The sequence below is a fragment of the Carassius gibelio genome, chromosome B5 (assembly GCF_023724105.1).
Source record: "Carassius gibelio isolate Cgi1373 ecotype wild population from Czech Republic chromosome B5, carGib1.2-hapl.c, whole genome shotgun sequence".
NCBI classification, from domain to species: domain Eukaryota; kingdom Metazoa; phylum Chordata; class Actinopteri; order Cypriniformes; family Cyprinidae; genus Carassius; species Carassius gibelio.
In genome coordinates, this window is record NC_068400.1 from 14,045,547 (window position 1) to 14,056,782 (window position 11,236).

Here is an 11,236-nt window from a genome sequence, read left to right on the forward strand (position 1 = left end):
ATTTATAGAAATCTTTCAAAGAAAAATAATATGAATTTTATATATTTTACTGATAAAATGACCCTCACTTTATTAGAATAACAAGCTGAAGTATTGTGAACTGTATTTTTTAAGAATAATTCTTTATAGGCTTTATGGACAGATAAGTTTTGAGTGACTCTTGAAGGATCAGCACCACATCCTCTTTTACCAGTTTAAAGAATGTATCTTACAGTACAGGTGCAGATGAATTTTGAATAGCTTGAATGGTTTTGTCGTGGTGATTTTTTGAAATAACAGTAAAAAAGTAACCAGTAAATGTCTTTTATTTTTTTAAGTGCAGCTTCTAAACACTTCAAAAAAATGTACACATAGAAGACAAGTCATTCTGAGGAAATATGCATAGTTTCATGACTATACAACACTATATGGATGATAGAAAATTAAAAAACTATCATACATCTGATGTCACTCTGTCCCTCTGTCACTGTGGGTAATGTGTGTGTGTGTGTGTGTGTGTGTGTGTGTGTGTTTGTGTGTGTGTGTGTGTGTGTGTGTGTGTGTGTGTGTGTGTTAAGTGAATTAGGTGTGAAACTATCAGGGAGCATTTAGTCTCCAGTGCCAACATTTTACAGAACTGCCACTTTCCTGGAGTCTCAGAATTACAATGTGTCAGGTTCTGAGAAATCAAAGATTCCAAAAAAATGATTTAATTAGAATACCATGAAGTATTGTGAAATACTATATATTAAGACTTTATATATATGCTTTATGAACAGATTAGAGTGACTCGTGAAGGACCAGCACCACCTCCTCTTGTCCGATGGTTTGAGGAATATATCTTACAGAATCCGGGATTAAGATTTAGGAGCTCATTTTTATTCCACCTCCTTTCCTGAAAGTCTGTCTTGCAGAATTGACTAAAAATTAATCTTCACATTAATTCCTAATTATTTTGCAATTATTTTTGTCAGTTCTTCTTGACCTGTTTTTTTTTTTCTTCTTCTTTTCTGACCTCATGACCCAGTCAGCATTTTTGTACAATGGTCAAGTCTTAACTTATCCATTTCTGTATTGCATTTGTGTTTGATATTTCTCATGGGTATTTCATAATTTTCGACTTTGAGTTAAAACTCTTTTTTAGCGCATTTCATCTGTAAAAGAAAACATGCCTAATGATTCTGCACACATGAATATAAGGAGATTTTCTCTTCCAGCTTTCCTGGACTATTGTATAGCACTTATAAATGATTGAATAAAAAATAATGGTAGTTATTAAGATTGATATGGTTTGGAATTGGTAAAATGTGCTTGGAAAAAAATCACAATAAAACAATGTTTTAATGTTTAAGTTTGGAATATTAACTGACATAAATTAATGCTATATAAATATTGTTCATGTTAACATAATGTTTATAAATGAAATCTTATTGTAAAGTGTTACTAAATATATATATATATGTTTGGGGAATATATATGTATATTGTCCTGTGAATGTGATTTTAAAGTCTAGATGATTCGGATTAACCCTTTAACCGCCATATTCTTTAAAACCTCACTGCCAGAGGGATATTGTGAATGCATGTGCCCGCTGGACACAGTTTACCTGATGCCACCGGGGTGGTGATGGCATTGGTGGCTTGAGCCCGCCATCGCTGCTTGCAGCTATATTTAGGGCTCAAGCCCGAAGGGGCGAAGAGCCCTATTGTTCTTCTAAGGATTATTCTTCTTCTTATTATTATTTTTTTTATTTTTTATTAAACCTTCCGGGGGTTTTTGGAGGCCTTAACATGCTCAAAAACTCTTGAACATTGGCACACACATTGGAATCTGCGGCCATCGGGACGCCACAGAGACTGGGACCCGGGCGTGGCACAGGGGCTCTACAGCGCCCCCTGGAACACCTTCAGAAATCTTGAACCATAGCTCACACACGCTTGCATGTATTTATATGAAACTTGGTACACTTATAGATCTCATTGAGCCGAACAACTTTCACACTTTATGTCATAGGCTCCGCCCAACAGGAAGTCAGCTATTCAGGGCTGTTTAAAAAAAGCATGCTCTGGAATTTGAAATACTCCTCTGAGGTTTTCAACCCGTTCGCCACGAAACTCGGTGAACATGATCTCAAGACATTGGGGATGAAAAATTGCGAGAGGATTTTTGATATCTCGAACGGTTTGCCCGTAGCGAGGCGTGGAAATTATGGCGAGAAATGAGAAACAGGAAATGTCTAATAACATCCACATACATTTCCTGAATTTGATCAAACTTCATTGGTTTGTTCGTTGTATGATACCGATCGTATATATGTGACTATTAAGAGTCAACGTTATAGCGCCACCAACTGGCAGCAGGAAGTGAGTTATTTTCAAAATGTTTTGAATTCAGCATCTTATTTTTACTCGATTTACTTAAAACTTCATCAGAATAATGACAAAACACGGCCGATGTAAATCTGTTGTGGGGATATTAATATCTAATATGGCGTTGCCATGGCAACGTGTCAAACTTGAATGTTCTGTTATGATGAGTTTGAGGCAGACAACAACCTCAGATTTACATGAAACTCAAAACACATATCAGTATTAGTGATAGCTAGAAAATGGCAAAAGCTTTTAAAAGGGCGTGAAGGAGGCACGCTATAGCGCCACCTTTTGTCAAAAGTGGGGGGTTTAGTTTTAGCTACAGACACCAAACTTGGTACATAAATTGTTCTTATCAAGACGGACAACTTTCTAATTCACAGTCATCAGCTACAACCAACAGGAAGTCGGCTATTTTGATTTGAATATTTAAATTGAGCTCTGATTTAATGCATTCTCCTCAGAGGAAATGTTCACTATACTCACCAAACTTTGTCTACATGTTGAAAAAACAATGAGGAACTTAAATTGCGAACGGATTTTGGTTAGCTTGAACCGTTTTGTCGTGGTGATTTTTTGAAATGACAGTAAAAAGGGAATCATTAATTGTCTTGTATTTTTAAATTGCAGCTTCCAAACACTTAAAAAAAATTTCATACAGAGATCAAATCATTCTGAGGACATATGCATAGTTTCATGACTTTACAACACTGTATGATTAAAAGAAAATTAAAAAACTGTCAGACATCTCAACTCACTCTGTCCCTCTGTTTGAGCAATGTATGTGTGCTGACTGAGTGCATGTGTGTGTGTGAGTGTGTGTGTGTGAGTGGGGGATGGGCATGAGCTGAGTGGCAGACACAATGAGAGAGAGAAAGAGAGAGAGAGAGACTTAATCATCTCTTTAATCACCAGTAAAAAAATGTATTTTAAATTGTTATTTTTTGTTGCTGTTGCTAACATTGCTGTTTTCATTACAGCTTAAGAAATCTCTTAGGCTTTATCCTTTTCTGACAGTTTCAGGAATTAAAAACAAAATTCTAAAAATACTTATTTGTGCTGCAAATAATAATTTCAACTCATTTGATACTGACCTATTCCATCCTGTGACATGACATGTATCTACATTTTTAAAATCTCATGGATGTAACAGTAAAACTGTTCAGTTCACAGATCAAGACTAAGCTTCTTTCACAAATGCTTATAAGTCATTAAAGGATTTAATAACACTGTAAAATAATGTCTAATTTGTTAACATAAGTAAATGCATTGGTAACACTTTATAATAACTGCACTCATTAGTAAATAGTCAGTTTATGCTTTATAAAGCCTTGTCCCAATATTAATAGTCAGTAGTAAGCAGTTTATAAATACAGCTATAAATAGCTTGTTCTTGGTTTATAAGCACATTTATTAAAAAGGAGAGTAAAGGGTCAGTTATCTTCCTATGAAAAAAAAAAAAAAAAAAAATAAACAAACAACAACACAGATTGATAAAGAACTCAGAAATGTTATTGTGGATTTATGATAAAATCAGCATGTAAAAATGAATTCATACTCCTCCGAGAAGACATAAGTAGTTCACACCAAACTTTTTCAACATGATGCCAATATACTGAAGATGTTAAATTGCGAATGGGTTTAGGATACCTTAAATGGTGTGGCCATACCGATTTATTAAAGTAACATAAAAAAATACAATAGTTACTTTACTATATCTTTAACATTCTTCATTCCAACTCTTCATAATTTTTTATATACGTAGAATTCATCATTTGAAAGAAGCACAGTAAGTTTCATAGCTTTATCATTTTCAAGAGCCAGCATAAAATTAAAACTATCATAACATATAAATCAAGCTTGCAATTCTTAGTACCAATAATGGCCACCAGATGGCGCTATAGGATTACTTTTAAATAATTATTGTAGAAACAAGTATGATTTAAATCATTTATAGAAATCTTTCAAAGAAAAAGAATATGTATTTTACTGATAAAATGACCCTCACTTAATTAGAATAATATGCTGAAGTATTGTGAAATACTGTGTATTAAGAATAATTATTTATAGGCTTTATGGACAGATAAGTTTGGAGTGACTCTTGAAGGATCAGCACCACATCCTCTTTTACCACTGTTTAAAGAATTTATCTTACAGAACAGGTGCGAATGAATTTTGGATACCTTGAATGGTTTTGTCGTGGTGATTTTTTGAAATAACAGTAAAAAAGGAACCAGTAAATGTCTTTTATTTTTTTAAGTGCAGCTTCTAAACACTTCAACAAAATGTACACATAGAAGACAAGTCATGCTGAGGAAATATGCATAGTTTCATGACTATACAACACTATTACAACACTATACAACACTAGAAAATTAAAAAACTACCATACATCTGATGTCACTGTCCCTCTGGGTAATGTGTGTGTGTGTGTGTGTGTGTGTGTGTTTGTGTGTTAAGTGTGTGTGTGTTAAGTGTGTGTGCTGAGTTTGTGTGAATGTGTGGGAGAGGGGATGGGCTTGGTGTCAGAGAGAGAGAGAGAGAGAGAGAGAGAGAGGGAGGGAGACTTAATCATCTCTTTAATCACCAGCAGAAAAAAAAAGCAATTTGGTGTTGTTGTTGTTTTTTCATCATTACAGCTTAAGAAATATCTTAGGCCTCAACATCAACTGTTGCTAGCCTACTCCCAAAATTAATAGTCATTAGTAAGCATTTTATAAATACAGCTATAATTAAATTGTTCATGGTTTATATGCACATTTATTTTGAGGAGATTAAAGGCTGTAATCTTCCTAAAAAAAAAAAAAAATAAAAAAAATAAAAATAAACAAACACAGAACTCAGAAACATTTATTTCAAGATGCAATAAAAGAAAACTGTACACTATATATATATATATATATATATATATATATATATATATATATATATATATATATATATACAATTGCATAAGTTTATATAAAAAATTTTTTATCAAGTGTAAAGGTTAATAATAATAATAATAATAATAATAATAATAATAATGCATTTTATTTAAGGCGCCTTTCAAACCACTCAAGGTCACCGTACAACAAGTAACAACAGTAACAATATTAAAACAAAAAATAACAGCAAATAACAATGTCAATAAAAAAACACAATAATATTAGAATAGCACAACATATTGTGGAATACTATATTAAGACTTTATATATAGGCTTTATGAACAGATAGGTTTTGAGAGATTCTTGAAGTACTAGCATCACCTCCTCTTGTACAACGGTTTGAGGAATATATCTTCCAGATAGTACCGCCGCTCCCTATATGCAGAATACGCAGTCTTCGTAGGGCACCAACTCCCAGAGGGGGCACCATCCCAGTAGCTCAAAAAAAATAAAACATGCGCCATTCTCCCATCCGCGCTTGCGACCGCTCGGACATTTGCGGATGAATGTTCGTAATTGATGGATGGACATCTATGCCAGGGTAAAAGACATCAGCAATCCGGCACAGAGAAAAGAAAAATAAAGTAAAAAACAAAACAAAAACAGGCATAAAGTTGGCTTGACATTGGACATTCGAGAGTCTCAAATTTAGGGACCGTCTCTAAAGTTACATGTGATATTGTTATACACTTTTCTAACGTCAGTAGCATTTGAAGAGAATGACTTACAGTCATAAAAACAACTGTAATTGTTCATCTAGGTGACAGCTATAATGCACCATTAAATTGAATGTTTCATATTTATTAAAACAAACTGTAAGTCATATGTACATTATGCTACTTTTTCACATGGGCTCAAAAGCAAATTTGAAGCTCAATAGCATTTGAGGAAAAAGACTTGCAGTCATAAACCAATTGTAATGTGTTCATTTAGGTGTCAGCTACGATGCACAACTTATACATTTTTTATATATATTAAAATAAAGTGTTACTAAAGTTATATATATTGTTCGGTGTATGTGATTTCAAAGTCTAGACGGGTCGGATTAACCCTTTAACTGCCATATCCCTTAAAATTTGATTGCCAGAGGGTTACTGTAAATGCTTATGCCCGCTGGGCACAGTTTTCCCGATGCCACCGGGGTGGTGTTGCACTGACGGCTTGAGCCCGCCATCGCTGCTTGCAGCTATATTTTTTAGGGCTCAAGCCCAAAGGGCGAGAGGCCTATTGTTTTCCTTAGGATTATTTTTTATTATTATTATTATTATTATTATTATTATTATTATTATTATTATTATTTTTTTCCAACGTCTCGGGGGCTTTTGGGGCCCTTAACGTGCTTAAAAAGTCTTGAAAATTGGCACACAGATTGGAACCTGCGGCCATTAGGGCCGGGCAGAGACTGATACACGGGCGTGGCACAGGGGCTCTACAGCGCCCCCTGGAATATGGAGGGCCATATATCATACATTCTTGCTCGTAGACGTATGAAACTCGGTACACATATAAATCTCATCAATCCAAACAACTTTTGTATTGCATATCATAGGCTCCGCCCAACAGGAAGTTGGCTATTTAGGGTTTAGTATTCAAATTTTTCGTCAAAGTTGTGGGGGCTTTTGGGGTCCTTAACATACTCAAAAACTCTTGAAAATTTGCGCACACTTTGGAATCTGTGGCCTTTAGGAGCCTGCAGAGGCTGGGACCCGGGCGTGGCACAGGGGCTCTACGGCGCCCCCTGGAACACAGTCAGAAATGTTGATGTATAGCTCACACATACTTGCACATATTCATATGAAACTCAGTACACATATAGATCTCATCGTGCCGAACAACTTTCGTATTGCATGTCATAGGCTCCGCCCATCAGGAAGTCAGCTATTTAGAGTTATGTAAAAAGCGCATGCTCTGGAATTTGAAATACTTGTCATAGGTTTTTTTCTCGATTGCCGCCAAACTCGGTCAACGTGATCTCAAGACACTGGGGATGAAAAATTGCCAGGGGATTTTTGATATCTCGAACGGTTTGCTCGTGGCGAGGCGTTGAAATTATGGCGAGAAATGAGAAACAGGAAGTGTCTAATACCGTCCACATACATTTCCTGATTTTAATCAAACTTCATCAGATTATTCGTTGTATGATGTCGATCGCATATATGTGACTATTAGGAGTCAAAGTTATAGCGCCACCAACTGGCAGAAGGAAGTGTGTCATTTTCAAAATGATTTGAATTCAGCATCTTATTATTACTCGATTTGCTTCAAACTTCATCAGAATAATGTTAAAACACAGCCGATATAAATCTGCAAGGGGGATATTGATATCTAAAAAATTGTTGGCGTGGCAACATGTCAAACTGGAATACTTCTCAGGTGATTTTGAGGCAAATAACATACTTAGAATTTCACAAAACTCTGAACACACATCAGTATTTCTGATAGGAACTTAAATTGTGAATGGATTTTGGATAGCTTGAATGGTTTTGCCGTGGTGATTTTTTTAAATGACCTTACAAAGGGAATCATTATTGTATTTTTAAATTGCAGCTTCCAAACACGTCAAAGAATTTTTTCATACAGATGAAAAAGTCATTCTGAGGAAATATGCATAGTTTCACGACTTTACAACACTGTATGGATAACAGAAAATTAAAAAACTGTCAGACATCTCATCTCACTTTGTCCCTCTGTTTGAGTATATGTGCTTCAGACTTCCATTGTCTGAGAGAAATAGCGCCCCTACAGGTTCAATTCCCGAACTTTTACTTTCACTTTTAAATCGGTTAAAAATACAAACAAATACTTAGATTTAATTCACACTGACAAGCTAAACCAACATATCTGATTATTACCGGTTCAGGGCTCATGGATAAATTATTTCTGGCCAGAGATACGTGAGAAATATGAGAGATGAATCACCGCTGTGATCACGAGCGTCTGGAGTAAAGAGCTCAGAAAAAACTAATTTATTCCTGTTTTATAGCTTTTAAAAATAAATTATTACAGCGATATCACACAATCAACCAATTAGAACACACCAAGAGCTAAATTCAGATGTTTTTGAACTGTTTGTGTGAAAATGAAATATTTGTGGCTGCCTATCTGAAATCACCGCTCCGATCAGCGCGTACAGTGTCCAGCTCAAAACAAACGAATTTATTCTTGTTTAAGAGCTTTTTTAAATAAAATATTACCACAAATGCACACAATAAACCCATTGTAACACTACAAGAGCTAAATGCAGGTGTTTGTGACCAGTTTAAGAGTGCAAGACTATTTGAAAGCGCGACTGGCAGAATAACATATCTCTCGAGCTGCAGGATTCTGCCTTTCGTCGTACGAACGAACACATCACGGACAAGATTATTTCAAAATACATAATAGCTTGGCGAATATAAACGAAAACAGCCACGTGAACATAAACTGGATCTACTGGATTTGAATATTAAAGTGACCACATTTACCACTTGCTTCTGTCTTCAATTTTAATCTATATAAAAAAGGAAACTCATTCGACTTGGCTGCTTTTTTAATGTGTGCGTATTTATTTATTTACCTTTTTATACATTTTGTATAATTTCATAGTTTGTGTATTACAATTATAAAAACAAAAATAAATTTAGCCACTCACATAGAAATAGCTTAGGCCTTAACCTTTTTCTGACAGTTTTAGGGATTTTTAAAAATCCTAAAAAAAACTTATTTGTGCTGCAAATAATAATTTCAAACTCATTTGATACTGACCTATGACATCCTGTGACATTATATTTATTTGAATTTACATAATCTCATAGATGTAACAGTAAATCTGTTCAGCTCACAGATCAATACTAAGCTGTAATGCAAGCAGAACTTTCACAAATGCTTATGAGTCATTTAAGGATTTGATAACACTGTAAAATAATGTCTAATTTGTTAACATTAGCAAATTCATTGATAACACTTTATAATAACTGCACTCATTAGTAAATAGTCAGTTCATGCTTTATAAAGCCTTGTCCCAATATTAATAGTCAGTAGTAAGCAGTTTATAAATACAGCTATAAATAGCTTGTCCTTGGTTTATAAGCACATTTATTAAAAAGGAGAGTAAAGGGTCAGTTATCTTCCTATGAAAAATAAAAGATAAAAATAAACAAACAACAACAACACAGATTGATACAGAACTCAGAAATTTTATTGTGGATTTATGATAAAATCAGCCTGTAAATGAATTCATACTCCTCCTCATACTACTCCATACTCCTTTTTCAACATGATGCCAATATACTGAGATGTTAAATTGTGAATGGGTTTAGGATAGCTTAAATGTGTTGCCATAGAGATTTATTAAAGTAACATAAAAAATACAATAGTTATTTTACTATATCTTTAAAATTTTTCATTCTAACTCTTCATAATTTTTTATATAAGTAGAAGTCCTCATTTGAAGGAAGCACAGTAAGTTTCATAGCTTTATCATTTTCAAGAGCCAGCATAAAATTAAAACTATCATAACTTATAAATCAAGCTTGCAATTCTTAGTACCTATAATGGCCACCAGAGGGAGCTATAGGATTACTTTTAAATAATTATTGGAGAAACGAGTATGATTTAAATAATTTATAGAAATCTTTCAAATAAAATAATATGTATTTTAGGAATTTTACTGATAAAATGACCCTCACTTAATTAGAATAACAAGCTGAAGTATTGTGAACTGTATATTAAGAATAATTCTTAATAGGCTTTATGGACAGATACGTTTTAAGTGACTCTTGAAGGTTCAGCACCACATCCTCTTTTACCACTGTTTAAAGAATTAATCTTACAGAACAGGTGTGAATGAATTTTGGATAGCTTGAATGGTTTTGTCGTGGTGATTTTTTGAAATAATAGTAAAAAAGGAACCAGTAAAAAAAAGTGCAGCTTCTAAACACTTCAAAAAAATGTACACATAGAAGACAAGTCATTTTGAGGAAATATGCATAGTTTCATGACTATACAACATTATATGGATGACAGAAAATTAAAAAACATACATCTGATGTCACTCTGTCCCTCTGTCACTGTGTGTGTGTGTTTGTGTGTGTGTTAAGTGAATTAGGTGTGAAACTATCAGTGAGCATTTAGTCTCCAGCGCCAACATTTTACAGAACTGCCACTTTCCTGGAGTCTCCAGAATTACTCGGTGTCAGGCTCTGAGAGACTTAAGATTCCAAAAAATGATTTAATTAGAATACCATGAAGTATTGTGAAATACTATATATTAAGGCTTTATATATAGGCTTTATGAACTGATTAGAGTGACTCGTGAAGGACCAGCACCACCTCCTCTTGTTCGATGGTTTGAGGAATATATCTTCCAGAATCCGGGATTAGGATTTAGGAGCTCATTTTTATTCCACCTCCTTTCCTGAAAGTCTGTCTTGCAGAATTGACTAAAAATTAATCTTCACATTATTTCCTAATTATTTTGCAATTCTTTTTGTCAGTTCTTCTTGACCTGTTTTTCTCTTCCAGCTTTCCTGGACTATTGTATAGCACTCATAAATGATTAAATAAAAAATAATGGTAGTTATTAAGATTGATATGGTTTGGAATTGGTAAAATGTGCTTGGAAAAAAATCACAATAAAACAATGTTTTCATTTTTAAGTTTGGAATATTAACTGACATGAATGAATGCTATATAAATATTGTTCATGTTAACATAATGTTTATGAATGGAATCTTATTGTAAAGTGTTACTAAAGTTATATATATATATATATATATATTGTTCTGTGAATGTGATTTTAAAGTCTAGATGATTCGGATTAACCCTTTAACTGCCATATCAAGTTCAAGTTCAAGTTAAATTTATTTGTATAGCGCATTTACAACAGCCTCCTGGCTGACCAAAGTGCTTTAACATAAGAGCAAGAATATTACACATACATAAAAATAGACCAGACAAAAAATTTAAAACCACCCATTTCAA

The 11,236-nt window shown here is 33.9% G+C and overlaps 1 long non-coding RNA gene across 1 annotated transcript; it reads right to left on the reverse strand.

Moving 5' to 3' along the window:
- Positions 1-287: 287 nt before the first annotated feature.
- Positions 288-10,998, reverse strand: LOC127957731 (uncharacterized). The gene is made up of 2 exons (XR_008153834.1): positions 10,663-10,998; positions 288-866 (listed from the first exon to the last, which is right to left on the reverse strand). It is a non-coding gene; the product is annotated as an uncharacterized LOC127957731 (long non-coding RNA).
- Between the last annotated feature and the right edge of the window lie 238 nt (positions 10,999-11,236).